The sequence below is a fragment of the Triturus cristatus genome, chromosome 1_1 (genome assembly GCF_964204655.1).
Source record: "Triturus cristatus chromosome 1_1, aTriCri1.1, whole genome shotgun sequence".
Taxonomy (NCBI): Eukaryota; Metazoa; Chordata; class Amphibia; order Caudata; family Salamandridae; genus Triturus; species Triturus cristatus.
In genome coordinates, this window is record NC_140579.1 from 1,305,633,766 (window position 1) to 1,305,654,297 (window position 20,532).

General features: G+C 48.8%; 1 protein-coding gene across 7 annotated transcripts in view; it reads right to left on the bottom strand.

Annotated features, from left to right (window-relative positions):
* MAGI3 (membrane associated guanylate kinase, WW and PDZ domain containing 3) overlaps positions 1-20,532 on the bottom strand; it is a 2,362,625-nt gene that overhangs the window by 1,049,123 nt on the left and 1,292,970 nt on the right. The gene's annotated exons all lie outside the window — the stretch shown is intronic.

A 20,532-nucleotide genomic window follows, 5' to 3' on the forward strand; every position in this document is an offset into this window, starting at 1 on the left:
CAGGCCACGTGGCTGTGGGAGCTGGGCTCCTGGTCACTTGCTCAGGGCAAATGGGGAAGTAGATAGGTGTAGAGGTTACACTGCCAGGGCCACTCGGGCGATTGGGTGCTTTTGAGCCTTCGTGTGCTCAATTGGTTTAAATGGGAAAGCTCCGGATTAGAAAGACTGCAGATGCCACCGCCACTTCGAGAGGTAAGTTGGGTAGATGGAGGATAGATAGGTACCCCGGATTGAGGCAGAGGGAGCCGTAGGGCGCCGGGTGCAAGGGTGCCTTTTGGTGTCGGGAAATCTATTAGCACAATACTACAGTTGTTCTCTGTGGAATCGCTAGTGAGTTGTTTTCGGCATGGGCTTCTAAGAAGGAATAAAACGGTTTAGGAAAAGTAAAGTAACCAAGTGTTCGAGGCATATGAGCTGCAGATTGTACACTGTGCATGGATCGCCATCTGGTGTTGGGCCCGGATGTTTGCAGTTTGTTTTTGTTCTTTGGACAGTCTTTGGAAGTCACGAGTTCGGTGACTCCTCCTTCGGTCCGTACTGCGCATGGGCTTCGGCTCCATCCTCAGATTGTTTTTTTCCGCCATCGGGCTCGGATGTGATACTTCGTGCTCCGGCTTCGAACTTCTACGGTTCCAGCCTCGACGAAAAATCCTCGTTCATCGAGTTTCTTCATCTATCTTCATCTCTCGAAGAGGCACTTTTCTCGATTCCACACATCGGCGCAGGCCTTCGGGCCCTCCTCGTCTCCGGTCTCGGCCGATGGAAAGGACTCCGTTCAAAAAGTGCCCAAAATGTGGGTCTAAATTTCCCCACACCGATCTCCATCAGGTGTGTAACCTTTGCCTCTCTCCAGAACACGAGGCTAGAGACTGCCCCGCCTGTAAGTCTTTTCGATCAAAAAAGACCATCCGGGATCGAAGAGCTCGACGCACCATGGCGCATTCATCGACCGCGGCTCCACCGGACATCTTCGGAGACGACACTGGAGCTTCGGGGCAACACCACACCGAGCAGGAGGAAGACATCGTCAGTGCTTCCGAGGCCGACGACTCCGACCTGGAGGACATCACACCGGCGCGGAGGGTCGTGAGTACTCTACCCCCTCCCACCCCCGCGCCCAAACCCAAAGAGACTCAGGTTACACCTTCGCCTTCGGGCCTGGGGAAAACCAAACACGCAGCCCAGAACCATGGGAAGATTACCACAACCCTGACATACCAGATGTGCCTCAAGATGACCTCTACCCATCCAGGCCATCTCCCCCAGAGGACTCACTAGGTTTTCACCACTTAGTGCAGAGAGCGGCACACTACCATGGGGTGGAACTACATAGCGAACCAGTGGAAGACGACTTCTTACTGGATACATTTGATATCCAGGATAAGTCCACAGCCATCTTGCCTATGCTTAAGGGTGTCACCAAACATGCTGCTGAGGTGTTCAAAGACCCTGTCAGGGCCCGGGTCTTAAACCCTAGAATTGAAAAGAAGTACAAAGCAGCACCCACAGACCCTACTTACATTAAGGGCCCTGCTCCCTTAGATTCCCTATTTGTGTCCACAGCTAGAAAGCGGTCTAACTCACAGTCCTCAGGTGAGGCCCCACCGCCAGATAAGGAATCAAAACTCTTAGATGCGTCTGGTAAACGCACTGCCTCGCAAGCCGCAAACATCTGGCGCATTGCAAATACACAAGCGATGCTCGCGCGTTATGACAGAGCACACTACGATGAGCTTGAGGCTCTTATGCAGCACCTCCCTGAGAAACACAAACGTAAAGCTCACGACCTCATACAGGAGGGAAAGCTTATTACAAACACCTCCATTAAATGTGCCCTTGATGCAGCGGACACTGCTTCTAGAGCCATAAACACTAGTGTCCTGCTTCGCCGTCATGCCTGGCTCCGAATTTCAGGGTTCAAGCCAGAAGTCCAGGCATCCATTCTAAATCACCCCTTTGACCAACAACACCTATTTGGGCCAAAGGTGGATGAAGCATTGGAAAAAATGAAAAAGGACACGGACACAGCAAAGTCTATGGGGGCATTGCAATCCCAGACCACTAAACGCTCCTTTAGGCGCTCATCCTTTCGTAGTACAGGCAGAGGCTACTCCACCGATAGCGCCTCTACCTCCTACAAGTCCCCTCCTCAAAATACCTTCTCAAAGGGCTACCAAAGAGGTGGATACCGGGGCAACAACAATAAGGGCAGGGGCAAAACTAACACCACCAGTTCTGCCACGCCGCCCACACAATGACTTCCCCTCGCTCCCCCCAGACCATTCCACTCCGGTCGGGGGCAGACTACAACACTTTATTCACGCGTGGGAGTCCATAACATCGGACAAATGGGTGACCCAAATTATTCGGTCAGGGTACTGTCTCGAGCTAACATCCACCCCACCCAATATCCCACCAAAGCACCGTCCAATGTCACAGGAACATTCCACATTGCTCAAACAAGAGGTAATCTCCCTCCTCCAAAAACACGCTATAGAGCAAGTACCCTTCAATCAACAAATTTTAGGGGTCTACTCTCTGTATTTTCTAATCCCAAAAAAAGACGGGACCCTGAGGCCCATTCTGGACCTCCGGCCTCTAAATGCATACATACATTCGGACCATTTCCACATGGTCACCCTGCAACAAGTCCTCCCACTACTTTGTCAGGGAGACTTTCTCACTACCTTGGATCTAAAAGACGCATACTTCCATATTCCAATACACCCTTCTCACAGGAAGTACCTCAGGTTTGTGGTGGACGGTCAGCATTACCAATTCACGGTTCTCCCCTTCGGGGTCACCACCGCACCACGGGTGTTTACCAAATGCCTAGCCGTAGTTGCAGCACACCTCAGACGTCAACATATTCACGTCTTCCCTTACTTGGACGACTGGCTGATAAAAGCCGCGTCCTACGACCAATGTGTGCAACAAACAAACAGCACCATCCAACTGCTACCCCGGCTAGGCTTCACAGTGAACTACCAAAAGTCCCACCTTGTACCATCTCACACAAAGCAATATCTCGGGGCCACTATAGACACCTCCAGAGGTATAGCCTACCCCAACTCAGCCAGATTCGCAAGCATACAAGCCTTGCGCCAAACGTTCATTCCTCAGCACTCTCTCCCAGCCAGTGTTCATGAAGCTAATAGGGATGATGGCATCTTGCATTTTCATAGTGCCCCATGCAAGACTCCACATGCGTCCACTTCAAGTGTGCCTAGCACGACAGTGGAACCAGGCCCAGGGGCAGCTGACGGATCTGGTGTTGGTGGACGGCCGCACTCATCACTCTCTGCAGTGGTGGAACACAATAAAATGACAATGTGTCATTTCAGATGTCATCATTGATGTGATGAGTGATGTCACTGACCATGTCATGAGTGATGTAATATGTGACGTCATCACCAGTTTATTGTGGGCGCGACCTTTCCAAAGGGCGGCCGTTCCTAGACCCGGTTCCCCAGGTGATATTAACAGCAGACGCATCGCTCTCCGGCTGGGGAGCGCACCTCCTACACCTCACAATGCAAGGTCTATGGACGCCACAGCAAAAATTGCTCCACATCAACCATCTGGAGCTCTTGGCGATCTTTCTAGCCCTAAAATCCTTCCAAAAACAGATTTCAGCCAAAGCAGTCCTCATTCGCACAGACAATATGACTGCAATGTATTATATTAAAAAACAGGGGGGGACACACTCTCCCCAGCTCTCCAGCTTAGCCCAGAGCATATGGAGATGGGCAATTCCACAAAACATCTATCTCCTGGCACAGCACGTTCCAGGCATACAAAACACCATGGCAGATCTGCTCAGCAGACAAACGCAACAAATACACGAATGGGAACTGCATCCACAAGTTCTTCGCCCATTCTTCCACAAGTGGGGGCATCCTCAGATAGACCTCTTCGCCACCCACGAAAACAAAAAATGCCCAAGCTTCGCCGCAAGATACCCACACCCATTGTCCAAAGGCAATGCGATATGGATGAACTGGTCAGGCAAATTTGCATACGCCTTTCCACCTCTCCCACTAATTCCATTAGTGGTCAGGAAACTGCAACAGCACTCCCTCACGCTCATTCTTGTAGCCCCGACATGGGCCAGGCAGCCGTGGTACACCACACTACTACAACTCTCAGTAGTACCACACCAAAAACTGCACCTCTCCCCATGCCTCCTAACTCAGAACCATGGAGAAATCAGACACCCGGACCCAGCGCAGCTCAACCTTGCGATCTGGCTCCTGAAATCTTAGAATTTGGATACCTTAACCTTCCCCCTGACTGCATGAATATCATCAAGGAAGCCAGACGTCCTACCACTCGAGCATGCTATGCCGCAAAGTGGAAGAGATTTGTCATTTACTGCCGTAACAATACAATCAACCCTTTAGATGCATCCATACAACACATTATATGCTATCTACTCCATCTTCAAAGGTGTAACCTGGCATACTCTTCCATACGCCTACACCTAGCAGCTATCACTGCCTACCTCCAAAACAGACAACATCTGTCACTGTTCCGGGTGCCCGCTATTAAAGTTAAAGCCTTCATGGAAGGCCTTAAACGCATAATTCCACCCAGAGCACCGCCTTCACCTGTATGGAATTTAAATGTAGTTCTCACAAGGCTCATGGGTCCTCCCTTCGAACCACTGCACAAATGCGAGCTACAGTTCCTCGCCTGGAAAACAGCTTTTCTAGTAGCTATCACTTCCCTTAGAAGGGTTAGCGAAATACAAGCGTTCACTATACAGGAACCCTTCTGACAGATACATCACAGCAAAGTGATTCTTCGTACCAACCCTAAATTTCTGCCCAAGGTCATTTCCCCCTTTCATCTCAATCAATCGGTGGAATTACCTGTTTTTTTTTTTTTCTCGCAACCTCAATCTGTTGCGGAAAGGGCTCTACATACACTTGATGTTAAGAGGGCTTTACTGTACTACATACTTAGAACGCAACCTTTCAGAAAGACTAAACAATTGTTTGTCTCCTTCTCTCCACCACATAAAGGCAACCCCATCTCTAAATCAGGGATAGCTAGGTGGATTGTAAAGTTTATACAAATTTGCTATCAAAAGGCAAAAAGAACATTATCTGTTCCACCTAAAGCCCACTCTACAAGAAAGTTAGGGGCTTCTATGGCCTTTCTAGGGAACATACCCTTAGATGACATCTGCAAAGCAGCCACATGGTCAACACCGCACACCTTCACAAAACATTACTGTGTAGACGTGCACCCCAAGCAACAAGCTAGTGTGGGCCAGGCTGTCCTAAAGACATTATTTCAAACCGCTGCAACGGATACCGCTGAGGTTGGGTACTGCTATATAATCTATGCACAGTGTACAATCTGCAGCTCATATGCCTCGAACGGAATATGCTACTTACCAGTATGCATCTGTTCTTGGCATGTAGAGCTGCAGAGTTGTACACGGCCACCCGCCTCCCCGGCTACCTGTATCCGTTCCAGTCTATCTTATTTAGATACTACACACATGGGTTTCTCACTGTTATTACTACGCTCCATCATTTCCCTGCTGGCGAAAAACAATCTGAGGATGGAGCCGAAGCCCATGCGCAGTACGGACCGAAGGAGGAGTCACTGAACTCGTGACTTCCAAAGACTGTCCAAAGAACAAAAGCAAACTGCAAACATCCGGGCCCAACACCAGATGGCGATCTATGCACAGTGTACGACTCTGCAGCTCTACATGCCAAGAACAGATGCATACTGGTAAGTAGCATATTCCTTTTGTTGGTTTTGGTCGACCTCATAAAGGCAATCCAATCTCAAAGTCTGGCATTGCAAGGTAGATAGTTAAGTGCATTTGAATATGCTACATTAAAGGCAAACTCACATTAACAAATTCCCACTAGTGCACACTGTAAACGCAAAGTAGGGGTTTTGATGGCATTGTCAGGAAACATATTCATAGATAATATCTCAAAAGCTGTAACATGGTCTAGACCACACACACAAAACGTAATTGAGCCAGGCAGTTTCACAAACCATATTTTAAACCAAGGCAACTGCTATAGGTTAGCCACCACTTCAGAAATTATTATAGCAAAAGCATATGATCTACGGCTTCTATGCCTCAAACAGAAAATGGTACTTACCAAATATGCATCTGTTCTACGCATATATAGTGCTCTAGAGTCCTATGCACCAACCAACCGCTCCGGCTGCCTGTTGCATTTACTTACATATATATATATACACATAGGTACTACTGGATTATACTCTTAATAACTCCATTCTCACCATCTGTGTCCAAAAATACTAACCATAGAGATGATTACCATGCACAATATCATCGAAAGGAGGAGACACCTTACCACGTGACTAGATAAACTTCTTCAAAGAAAAACAACTTGCAAACATCAGAACACAAGATGGCCGGAATATGCAAAACATGTGAATCTACAGCACTACATGCCAACAAGAAATGCTTACTGTGTAAGTAACATTTTCCATCTGTAAGAGACATATTTTGGTAATAGATTACATACCTTAGAATTACCCAGAGTGGTCAGACTGAAGTGTGTGATTTTTCATTATCAGTACCCATGATTGTTGGTAGTTGGCTATGGACTACATGCACGTAGTTGCCGTCGCGATCACTGGAATGATGTTGCAGTGCCTAATGAGACGCAGTTCTTTCTTTTTTCAATGGCAGCCATGCACAGATCCGGAGAGAGCTACCCCTTTAGTCACTTTTACACTGTTTTCCATGCTAATAGAGTGGTACTACGTACTCATCTGAGCTTCCTGCCCAAGGTGGTCTCAGACTTCCACATTAATCAGGTTATCACGTTGCCCACTTTTTTTCCTCAGCCAACCACTCCCCCGGAGAGAGCCTTACATTCTCTTGACCTCCGGAGGGTTTTGAAATTCTATCTGGCTAAGACCCTTCCACTTAGAAAGTCAGACAGGCTCTTTGTTAATTATGGGCCCACGAATACCGGACTGGCTGCATCCAAGAGTTCTATTTCAAGATGGATTGTCTCTTGTATAGCTTTGGATTACCAACTGTCCCACAGGGTTCTGCAGGGTAAACCTAGAGCACACTCTACTCGAGGGAAGGCTTCTACTGTAGCACTCCTTCGCAACGTTCCCATGTCTGAAATCTGCAAAGCGGCTACGTGGCGCTCAGTACATACCTTTACGCGCCATTATTGCCTAGATTCAGACGCGCAGGCTGACGCCCAGGTGGGGCAGGCTTCTTTGAGGAACCTGTTTGCATAACTGTGATGCTAAATGTGCTTTTACTGTATGTTTTAAATGCTTTAGTGCTCGTCCGCGAGACTTTGGGTATGGGCTTGCTACTCTATTCATAGATTATGACTATTGATGAGGTTTCCCTGGATGAGAAGGATTAGTTACTTACCTGTAATCCAAGTTCTCATCCAAGGGAATACTCATCAAAGTCATAAGCGACCCACCCACCTCCCCGGACGACTATTGTTTCTCCTTAAGTACATGCTGTATGGAATGCAGATCTACTCAGGTGCGAATGCACCGCCAAAAAGAACTTGCCCAACTGCCACCTGTAGTGCATCATGGGAGCAGGTGGTCTCATGCAGGTCTTAAAGGCACGGTCCCCCTACTCTAATGCCTTAAAGGCAAAGTGTCAGTTTTCTTTGTTTCTTGATACTCTAATGCAGCCTACAGGCGAATGCATACAATTACAACTTTGCTTTATGGCAATCAAGCAGTGCTGTGTTATAATTGGCCTGATGCTTCCTTCTTTCCTTACGGGTTAGGGGGCACTACTATGCAAACATATGTAATTTACAGCATTGCCATGTTTTGAACATTTTGGGCTGCATGTATATGTTTTCACATATGTATATATATATGTATTTTCTATATGCTCCGGGATCCCGCACATGGGCGGGGATTATTCATAGCTTATGACTTTGAGTATACCCATGGATGAGAACTAGGATTACAGGTAAGTAACTAATCCATCTTCCTCTCAACCACTACCGCAAAGACTTAAAATTCATGACCCGGCACTCAGAGCATGAATCGGGGTCGTGGAACAGACACCTGAAGTAAACAAGAAGGGGGCCTGTCACCTATATCAGGCGATTACAGGCCAGCACGGCTTGAACCCAGACCAACAATGTGACATCACTCGTACACCATGATTCATGGACTCAACCAAAGAAAAAATAAACAAAAGTCGAAAAGAGATAAGTCAAAAAGTGACTAATGGGGTAGCTCTCTCCGGATCTGTGCATCGCTTGCATGGAAAAAATAAAAAAATGACCTTTTCGCAAAGGGACGGCATCTAAATTGGCACCGCCACCCCCCCATCATTCCGGCAATCGTAACGCCAACGGCGGACACAGACTCGAGCGTCACATACCGACGAACAGGGGTAGTACTTATGATAAATTTCCGGATACATTCTGACATCTGTGGGTAATTTTAAGGTATGCAATCTGTAACTAATAGTCTCATAGAGATAGTAATTATTTGAGCAGTACTGTCAGTACTAAAGAAACATGTTCTCAGTGAAGTTTAATAATTTATTCTAATACATTGAAACTATTTTCACAACTTCTTTACTGTTATATCAGTGTTTGAGGTCCTCATGTGTAATATTTTGCGCTACTCAGAAACTATTTTTAAAACTTCTTTACTGTGATCAGGTGTGGGGAGAAACAGAACCATGTCATCTGGTGTGGGGAGAAAGTAAAGCATGGGGTGCTCAAATAAAATATTTTGTGATACATTGAAACCATTTTTACAATCTCTTTACTGTAATATCGGCGTTTGTGGTGCCCACTTAAAATATTTTGCGATACATTGAAACCGTGTTTACAACTTCTTTACTGTAATATCGGCATTTATGGTACTTGTAATGAAATGTATTTAATATTTATTTTTGATATGCAGAATAACAATTTGTACATGAGTGGAAATTATTTTGAACACAAAAAAATAAATACATACGGTGTCAGTATCTATTGTTTTAAGTGCTTTCTTGAAAATATGCAGGAACATGGTCACTTTCAGTGTCCTCACGCACACAGCCAGACAAGAATGGAGAGTGCAACTCAAGCGCTGGCGGTGTTTTGGGGGGCGGGTACACACAAGGTGATGTACAATGTGCAATATCTGTTGGCAGTACCACCACGCACTGAGTGGGCAAGGGCAGAATAAATGATGGATTGTATGGGGTTTCAGTATGAGGCGAGTAGCCTGGAAGAGGACCAGGCCTTGTGCACTGTTTTGATAGACAAGGCGTAGCAGAGGAGGTGGCAACAAGGGGCATTCAGGTCCATGGGTTATTGAGGCTGGGTTTGTTAATCAGTGTCCACATACTGTGCTGCAGGATTAAGGCACAGTACCGACCATATCCACTTACTTTGTATCCCCCCATTATGTTGTCATTTGGGGTGGTGGGTGGGAATGGAAAGGAATAAACTACATGTCTACAGATGTACTGGTATGTCCAGGACATTGGATCAAGCACGGAGGAACGAAGATCAGATACAAAAAACGAGGATACACAAAAGATGGAGACTGCTCAAAAAGGACGGAGAATCGTGTACACAAACAGGTAAGTCAGCAGGAGACCAACAAGGGGACAATGCTCATAACACTGGAAGTGATGCTGTGGAACAGATTGCGATAAGGGATACAAAGATACTGTCCAAATAGCGGAGTTCACATAAAGAAAGAAGTTGAAAACGTTGTCATACATGGTGAAGACGCTGGGGGAACACTATGCTGTCCACCAAAGAAAAGATCTTGCAGCAATTATGTCACCGCCAGCCCGACCCTAGTCAACGCACACAGCCAAACTTTAATCGGCCTGTATAAGCTCCCGTCTGACATAGGGGGTACACAAACCTACGGGGAGTAGAAATACTATCTGCTCCCCATCACCACAAGCCAAACCCTAGTCAACGCATACAGCCAACCTAGAATCGGCCTGTATAAGCTCCCGTCTGACTTAGGGGGTACACAAAACTACGGGGAGCAGAAACACTATCTGCTCCCCATCACCACAAGCCAAACCCTAGTCATCGCATACAGCCAACCTAGAATCGGCCTGTATAAGCTCCCGTCTGACTTAGGGGGTACACAAAACTACGGGGAGCAGAAACACTATCTGCTCCCCATCACCGCCAGCCCGACCCTAGTCAACGCACACAGCCAACCTAGAATCGGCCTATATAAGCTCCCGTCTGACATAGGGGGTACACAAAACTACAGGGAGCAGAAACACTATCTGCTCCCCATCACCGCCAGCCCGACCCTAGTCAACGCACACAGCCAACCTAGAATCGGCCTATATAAGCTCCCGTCTGACATAGGGGGTACACAAACCTACGGGGAGCAGAAATACTATCTGCTCCCCATCACCACAAGCCAAACCCTAGTCAACGCATACAGCCAACCTAGAATCGGCCTGTATAAGCTCCCGTCTGACTTAGGGGGTACACAAAACTACGGGGAGCAGAAACACTATCTGCTCCCCATCACCACAAGCCAAACCCTAGTCATCGCATACAGCCAACCTAGAATCGGCCTGTATAAGCTCCCGTCTGACTTAGGGGGTACACAAACCTACGGGGAGCAGAAATACTATCTGCTCCCCATCACCACAAGCCAAAACCTATTCAACGCACATAGCCAACCTAGAATCGGCCTATATAAGCTCCCGTCTGACATAGGGGGTACACAAACCTACGGGGAGCAGAAACACTATCCCCTCCCCATCACCACAAGCCAAACCCTATTCAAAGCACACAGCCAACCTAGAATCGGCCTGTATAAGCTCCCGTCAGACTTAGGGGGTACACAAAACTACGGGGAGCAGAAACACTATCTGCTCCCCATCACCACAAGCCCGACCCTAGTCAACGCACACAGCCAACCTAGAATCGGCCTGTATAAGCTCCCGTCAGACTTAGGGGGTACACAAACCTACGGGGAGCAGAAATACTATCTGCTCCCCATCACCACAAGCCAAACCCTAGTCAACGCATACAGCCAACCTAGAATCGGCCTGTATAAGCTCCCGTCTGACTTAGGGGGTACACAAAACTACGGGGAGCAGAAACACTATCTGCTCCCCATCACCACAAGCCAAACCCTAGTCATCGCATACAGTCAACCTAGAATCGGCCTGTATAAGCTCCCGTCTGACTTAGGGGGTACACAAAACTACGGGGAGCAGAAACACTATCTGCTCCCCATCCCCGCCAGCCCGACCCTAGTCAACGCACACAGCCAACCTAGAATCGGCCTGTATAAGCTCCCGTCTGACATAGGGGGTACACAAAACTACGGGGAGCAGAAATACTATCTGCTCCCCATCACCACAAGCCTGACCCTAGTCAACGCACACAGCCAACCTAGAATCGGCCTGTATAAGCTCCCGTCAGACTTAGGGGGTACACAAAACTACGGGGAGCAGAAACACTATCTGCTCCCCATCACCACAAGCCAAACCCTATTCAAAGCACACAGCCAACCTAGAATCGGCCTGTATAAGCTCCCGTCAGACTTAGGGGGTACACAAAACTACGGGGAGCAGAAACACTATCTGCTCCCCATCACCACAAGCCCGACCCTAGTCAACGCACACAGCCAACCTAGAATCGGCCTATATAAGCTCCCGTCTGACATAGGGGGTACACAAACCTACGGGGAGCAGAAATACTATCTGCTCCCCATCACCACAAGCCAAAACCTATTCAACGCACATAGCCAACCTAGAATCGGCCTATATAAGCTCCCGTCTGACATAGGGGGTACACAAAACTACGGGGAGCAGAAACACTATCTGCTCCCCATCACCACAAGCCAAACCCTATTCAAAGCACACAGCCAACCTAGAATCGGCCTGTATAAGCTCCCGTCAGACTTAGGGGGTACACAAAACTACGGGGAGCAGAAACACTATCTGCTCCCCATCACCACAAGCCCGACCCTAGTCAACGCACACAGCCAACCTAGAATCGGCCTGTATAAGCTCCCGTCAGACTTAGGGGGTACACAAAACTACGGGGAGCAGAAATACTATCTGCTCCCCATTACCACAAGCCAAAACCTATTCAACGCACATAGCCAACCTAGAATCGGCCTATATAAGCTCCCGTCTGACATAGGGGGTACACAAAACTACGGGGAGCAGAAACACTATCTGCTCCCCATCACCGCCAGCCAAACCCTAGTCAACGCACACAGCCAACCTAGAATCGGCCTGTATAAGCTCCCGTCAGACTTAGGGGGTACACAAACCTACGGGGAGCAGAAACACTATCTGCTCCCCATCACCACAAGCCAAACCCTAATCAACGCACACAGCCAACCTAGAATCGGCCTGTATAAGCTCCCATCTGACATAGGGGGTACACAAAACTACGGGGAGCAGAAACACTATCTGCTCCCCATCACCACAAGCCAAAACCTATTCAACGCACACAGCCAACCTAGAATCGGCCTATATAAGCTCTCGTCTGACATAGGGGGTACACAAACCTACGGGGAGCAGAAACACTATCTGCTCCCCATCACCACAAGCCAAACCCTAATCAACGCACACAGCCAAACTTTAATCGGCTTGTATAAGCTCCCGTCTGACATAGGGGGTACACAAAACTACGGGGAGCAGAAACACTATCTGCTCCCCATCACCGCCAGCCCGACCATAGTCAACGCACACAGCCAACCTAGAATCGGCCTATATAAGCTCCCGTCTGACATAGGGGGTACACAAAACTGCGGGGAGCAGAAAGACTATCTGCTCCCCATCACCACAAGCCAAACCCTAATCAACGCACACAGCCAACCTAGAATCGGCCTGTATAAGCTCCCATCTGACAAAGGGGGTACACAAACCTACGGGGAGCAGAAATACTATCTGCTCCCCATAACCACAAGCCAAACCCTAGTCCACGCACACTGCCAACCTAGAATCGGCCTGTAAAAGCTCGCTTTTGAAATAGGGGGTAGACAAACCAACAGGGAGAAGAAATACTATCTGCTCCCCATCACCGCCAGCCAAACCCTACTCAATGCAGACTGCCAATGCAGTGCCTGTATTAACTCGTCAATGACATAATGGGAACACAGACCAAGACGCGACTGGAAAAAGCTAAAACACCTGTATTTTAATATAATTTTAGACCTTATTATATATATATATACACATGCATATAAATCTATTTATTAACACAAATGTGAGTATACTGTTTTTAAAAAATATATATTATAAATTAAAAAGCAAAAAAAATTGCTTTGACAACAATATAATACTAAAAACACGAGGAATATAGGAGAAAAAAAAATTACATTCAAACATGCATATGCCATGTTACCAGAATCAATTCAATGTAAGGAAAATTATTGCTTGAAATAGTATTTGTGACTCTTTACGTATGCCACAACAGTTTACAGTGAGGTGCAGTCAGAAAACGCTGACGCGCGTAAGGGGGACAAACACAGATAGGGGAGCAGCAACAGACAGACAGAACCTGTATGTATCTGCTCCCCACTGACGTAGAGGGTACACAGATCGATGGGGGTACACTCATAGTTAGAACACCGGCACCAAACACCGCCGCTAGGGAGCTCGCAGCAACTCCCGCGGCTGAGGCAAAACGCCGAGTAGCGGCGTTTCGTCAGACAAAACCAACGCGCACAATGTTGAAAGGATAAATAACGAAAGGTACTTGCCGGGAAAGGCGCGCGCGTGATGCAACCGCTCCGTGAGGAAACGGAAATCGCCCGCTCCGCGCCGTAACGCTGAGCGCTAGCACAGCTAGTAAAACAAAACAGCTCAGGAAAAAGCCAATAAATTGTTGAGAAAAACGTTAACAGGCATAAAAATACTTTTAACGTATAAAGGCAGCAATAACAGTAAACATAAGAAACCCAAGGAAAGGTGACAACTCGGCTGCAAGCAGCGAAGAAAGAGGAAGAGTTGCCACAAACAGAGGACTATAGTTGGGCTGGAGGCTCCTGATTGGTGCACTGATCGGACGCTCTACAGTGTGGACACTCTATGACTTTTTTGTGTTTATTCCCGATGGTTCATGGGAATGTTAGTTTGTGACTTTGAAAGGCTGCTACTAATAAAGTGAAGAAAGTAGAGCATAATCCTCGCCTCCGGTCCTGACATAGAATTCACTGTGCTCGCTCACCTCCTCACACTCATAGCACAAAAATGAAGGTATTGTAAACAGTACCAGTATCGGTCCGATTCTCCACTTGTATGTCGGCGTCAGTTCACAAGAATTCGGTTCCCGCGCAGTTTTACTGGTTTCCAAAGTCCGGTGCTCTGGCTGCGGTAAAACAATGGGTTCTCAGCTACCTCATCAAGTTATAGGTGCTAGCTGGCTCCTCGCCGCCAATTCTTGCACGCCATACATATTGAAGGCTCTACAGTCAGGGTTGATTAAATAACTTATTGGTTCAGTTTCGTAAGTGTAGCTATCCCTCAGGCAGTCAGACTCCAACCGACATCCGTGGAAAGCTGGCTCAATAACTAGAACCTAGACACAACTGCATTCCTAGTTCTATATGACAGTCATAAGATTGCCTGCCAGTGTACAACAGCTTTCTAGGCATTACAGTAATATGTTATGATCTAACGAGTCAAATGCATACAAGTCCAGGAGTAAGTCCGTTTTTATATAGCGCAGCTACTCACCCTTACGGTCTCAAGGCGCTGGGGGCTATAGTGGAAATTAAGTGAACTATTGCCCAGAGTCACACGGTGCTGAGCTGAGCTGCCGCTGGAGCCGGGGATTGAACCGTGAACCCTCTGATCTGGTCAGCTGCCCTGACCGCTACACCACACCTCCAGCTGCTCTGCGATCTTTATTCTTCCTGAGGTCATCAATGGCCAAGGTGATCATCAATTCCATGCCACATCCTTGCCTGAAGCCAGCTTGTGTCATATTTAACAGGTTATTTTCTTCATGTTTGAAGTTGAGCACTGACCGCATTTTCCAAGAGTTTTACCAGTTATGATGACAGTAAAACAGGTCGAAAAATACCCAGATCTTCCTGGTACAAAGAAGGTTTTTTCAATATGGGTCTTAAGTTGGCTGATGTAAACAGTAATGGGACTTCACTTATAGTAAAGTAACTATAATAATGTAAGAATAATACACTGTAATAATATCCTAATTATGTTAGTTGCTATAAAGGCAGTTGATACAGTCTGGATATACTAAACACTGAGTAGGATGAACCTGTTACAGTATTTTTTGTAAAAGTGTACGAGAGGTGAACAAAGGTCTAAAAGTCTGCATCACCACCAGTGGTCTAATATCCACAGTAATTGACTTACATAAAGGAGGTAAACAAAGTTAGCCATTATTGCCCAACATTGGATACCTATATATTGCCCTAAGAGCTAGTAATGGCATCTACTTTCTTAGAATAGGAAAAGAGAAACACAATTATCTCCCTCCCCCATTAATCCCATACCAGAACTGCTTGCAGGTTTTGATCCTTCGCTGTTTACACAGTAAACTGGACAAAATAAACTATGATTTTTGCAAATTATTTTGAATTTCATTTGCCCAATATTTTAATTCCATACATCTGGAAGCCTGGCTGCAAGTTACTGTTATATATTTTAGTTCTTTATTTTACTTCATGTGCTGTCCATAGCACAGTGTTATTGCTAGCATGTATTGATTGTATTTCTCCCTTTTCTTTTAATTACTTTTATTTTCCTGTAGCTGTTATGTTAAGTGAAGTCTTCACACATGGCAGGAGCAATCATCCTCTGATTTTCTTTCTCATTTAGTCTTCTGTAATGTCATACTCGCTCATGTTCTGTGGAAGTTGCCTCTGGCCATAGAGGATTATGAAAGAGGGAGAAATGGACATCTTCGCAGCAGGGACACGAAAGGCAAGCTCGTCTGTGCCGCAAACGTGTCCAGCGCCTTTCTCCCTGGTTGGCGCTTGACACACTCCCAACAAGCTCTTCTCAAGTTGCTTTTCAGAAATCTCAGCAGTGGGAGCCGGTAAATTTTGGAGGGAGGGGTGCGGATGGGACACACACGAACACGCACACATACTCAACACTCACAACTATGCATTCATTCGCACACACAAACACATCCATTCACAACACTCTTTACCATACATACATGCAGGCACAAAACATTAATTTACAAGGCTAGCTCTGCCTCAGAGGTTCCAGGAGGCTTGGGACTGCTGCCTTCCCTCATTGGCTGACCGAGGGAAGGCAGCAGTCTCAACGTCATCATAGAGTGGGATGGGGTCAGTGAGACTGCTGACCCCCACTTCATTCTGTGACGAAGTGTCACTGATTGGCACTCGACCCTGGGCGCTTCAGGGCTTAAACATGTGCGAGGCAATCAGTGATGCTACCCCTAGTCACTGAGGGGAGGGCTGCAGGGACTGTTGCTGAGCTTAGGAGGTCACGCCCACAGGCGCTGTGACTTTTTCAGCCCAGCAAAGTTCATATCAGACAGCCAGGCGCCTGTGCATTTAGCACAAGTCTGCCTCCTGGCTGCCTGACCTGAAATGAACAGTGTTTGTCAGGCTGACCTTTGTTCAGCGTGACAGACACTGTTTGTGAGGAGAAAAGGTGGAGGGTCGTGGCCCCTCAGCTCCTAATGGACCGGCTGTGGCTGAACCTCAGGAACAAGGTGAACCTCAGGAACAAGGTAAACCTCCCTGGGCCCACTGAGTTTGCACACAATACTGCTCTTTTTTTTTTTTTTTTTTTTTTAGCACCAGCAATAAACCACTTTTTTAAGAGAGGCTGCTACCGCACTTGTTTCATATTAAAGAAATAAATCCCAAATGTAACGCTTCATCCAACAAACACAGTCATAACTGCATTCTTCGAAACTTCATGCTCATCACCAAAGCATAGAAGTGCAAAACATTTCCTTGTTACCTCATATAATCCAAAAGTGTTATTTATCACGCCGTTTTGTGATAATTCAGGCCACATTTGGCTTTAGCGATCCCTGGTAATTACAAAATAATACATGTGAACCGCCATACTATTATGGGAGGGTGCAGTGCTAGTGCCTTTCACTCCTCCATCCTCAATCATATTTCCACTCTCTGCGCAGAACTAGTACGCTTTCAATTGGCACTATCAACATTCATTTAACAGTGAACTCATTTATTGCCCTCCTGCAACTGTCTCCTTTCTGGAAAATGTCTTACTTTTTATGGCACTATACCAAGAGAGTACTTACCTCTCGCTGTGTGATCTTCATTGAATGTTGTTCTTTAAGTGCTTATCTGGTGTTCCATGTTCGCTGCTGGTGTTCCAGGGCAGCTCTGTTCTATGGGGAGTCAGTTGGAGCAGTTTCCTTGGAGTCGTCGGCTCTGGACGTGGGCTCCTTTCTTTACAATAAACTGGATTTATTGTGCAATACCTGCTTCACTTTTCACTTCCACATTTGGCGATGAGGAGCATCCGTGAATGGGAGTCCACGCTGCTGCAGGCTGATACCTTCTATATCATTAGCCATGCAGGGACTTTGGTTGCCATTCCTGCTGCTTTCCTAGGGCTCTGCTCCTCTTGGCTGCTGGTGCATGGACTGCTTGCCTCATTTGTCCCTCATATTGCCTGGCTGCCAGAAGGTGCTAGGGCCTTGTCATACAGCCCCTGAGAGCTGTTACAGTCCTACGAGCCATAGCTGATGCTCAAGCTGCTTCATTAAATTCAACGCTTTCCTACTGGCTGTTCTAGTGGTTGTGCATCACATGTTCTGCCTCCACTCACCCAAATGATGTACTGCTTGATTTCCCAACCCATTATTTAAACTAGGCTTACCTGTTTTTCAGTACTCTCACTTCTTGGTTGGCACCTTTCTCTATATTTCCTGGATATCACAGGTACGGACTGTTAGACGGCGACCTCAGAGGAGCCCGGAAAGGGGTCCTGACTACCCTGAGACCCACCCTCAAAGTATCGTAGCCGGGCACTGGCGGGAGATTCCCCAGGGGGAGGACTCTCGCAACTAGGATCGTACTTCTGGCACCACACGACACAGAGGGACCACACTGGGTATTCTCAGAACAAGCTTTATCAAACAGGTATCACTGCAAATATGTACAAGGTGAGCACGGGCTCAAGAGTCTCGGAAAGGTAGGGGGTAGCGGGACGGTCTCTGGTAACGGTTCAAAGCAGGGACGTACCCGGCGCACAGCTCACAATCCTCGAGCTGGGGGATACGTGGTCGGAGTTGGGGTCCGGCGGGACCGTGAGAGTCTGGGGGAGCCGCGAGTCACTCAGCAGGGCTCAGGTACAAGTTCGGAGGTCTTACGATCTTCAGGGAGCCGCGAGTCACTCAGCAGGGCTCAGGTACAAGTTCGGAGGTCTTACGATCTTCAGGGAGCCGCGAGTCACTCAGCAGGGCTCAGGTACAAGTTCGGAGGTCTTACGATCCTCAGGGAGCCGCGAGTCACTCAGCAGGGCTCAGGTACAAGTTCGGAGGTCTTACGATCTTCAGGGAGCCGCGAGTCACTCAGCAGGGCTCAGGTGAGTTCCAGTTCCAGGAGCCGCGACCATGTCAGCAGGCTCTCGTTGTTCCAGCGTCGAATCTGCCGGACAGCCCCAGAGCACCCCTTGTTATAGTTCGACCCCTCTTTGATGTCCGGAGTCTGTGCAGGCAGGGGTCTTGTCACCTCGGGGTCGCTTGTCGGGATTTCCTGCTATAGTCTTTTGATTCTTTCAGGGCCGGGTCGGGAGGAGTCCCAGACACCCAGCAGGCGTGGAGCCAGCCCTCAGGGAGGCCGGAGGGCCGATCGAAACCCATCGTCCCGGGGGAGTTCAGAGGTGCGATAGAAACTGCTCCTCCCTCTCTCATCCCCTGGAAGCGGGATGTCCTCCAGCCGGAGTGGCGCCTCTATGCCCGGGTCGCGCTGGGGCCGGGCGGCCATCTTGGTGCATGAAGTGGGCACGCGGGCCCGGGGTGGCCGAAAGGGGAGAGGCCAGGGACGGGGATGTCCGGGTCGGTGCGTGTGTCCTGGTGGGGAGGTTCGGCTGGGCCGGGGGCTTGGGCTGTAGGTACCAGGTTTCGGTGGTGCGGGGGCACGGAGGGCCATTCTACGAGGCCGGGTCCAACACGCGTCCCCCCCAGCTGAAAGCCGGAGAGAACTGCCCATCAGCTTGGGGGGTTCTCTTCGCTGAGGCGGAAGAACCGGGAGAGGCCGTCAGCATTGGCGTGGTCCGTACCAGGGCGGTGTTCCACGGTGAAATCCATCCCCTGGAGGGAGATTGACCACCGCAGTAGCTTGGGGTTTTCTCCTCGCATCTGCATGAGCCAACGTAAGGGCCGATGGTCAGTTTGGACTCTGAAATGGGTGCCAAACAGGTAGGGTCGTAGCTTTTTGAGTGCCCAGACCACGGCAAAGGCTTTGCGCTCTATGGTGCTCCATCTTTGTTCTCGGGGCAACAGCCGCCGACTGAGGAAGGCGACGGGCTGGTCTAGGCCTTGGTCATTTACTTGGGACAGGACGGCCCCAATGCCATGCTCGGAGGCATCGGTTTGGACTATGAACTCCTTGGCGTAGTCGGGAGCCTGGAGGACGGGGGCAGTACACATGGCCCTTTTTAGGGCATCGAAAGCTTCCTGGCAGGCAGCTGTCCACTGCACTTTCTTTGGCTGTTTTTTAGACGTGAGTTCTGTGAGAGGGCCGACAAGGCTGCCATACCCCCGAATGAATCTTCGGTAGTAGCCCGTGAGTCCCAGAAAGGCTCGGACCTCCGTCTGGGTGATGGGTGGTTCCCAGGCCAGGATGGCGTCGATCTTGGGCTGTAGCGGGGCGACCTGGCCACTCCCGACCTGGTGCCCCAAGTAGACCACGGATCCTTGCCCGATCTGGCACTTGCTGGCTTTTACTGTGAGGCCTGCCTGGCGCAGGGCGATTAGCACCCTTCGGAGGTGCTGGAGGTGCTCACTCCACTCTGAACTGAAGACAGCGATGTCGTCCAGGTATGCCGCGCTGAACTGTTCTAGCCCGGCCAGGACTCTATTCACCAGTCGCTGGAAAGTGGCCGGGGCATTTTTCATCCCGAAGGGCATTACGCGGAAGCGGTAGTGCCCATCGGGGGTGGAGAAAGCGGACCGCTCTTTGGCCCCTTCGGTGAGCGCAATCTGCCAGTATCCGCAGGTGAGGTCGAATGTGCTGAGGAACCGGGCTGCCCCTAGTCGGTCAATGAGTTCGTCGGCTCGTGGAATGGGGTGGGCATCGGCTCGGGTAACGTCATTGAGCCCCCGGTAGTCCACGCAGAATCGGAGCTCGGGGGCGACACCGGGGGCCGCTGCCTTCGGGACCAGGACCACGGGGCTGGCCCAGGGACTGTCAGAGGGCTCGATCACCCCCAGGGTCAACATCTTCGAGACTTCCGCTTGAAGGCAGGACCGGACCCGGTCAGGAACCCGGTAGGCTCGGTGTCTCACCGGCGGGCTGTCCCCGGTGTCCACATCATGAACACACCAGTTGGTGACCCGGGGGGTCAGGGAGAAGAGG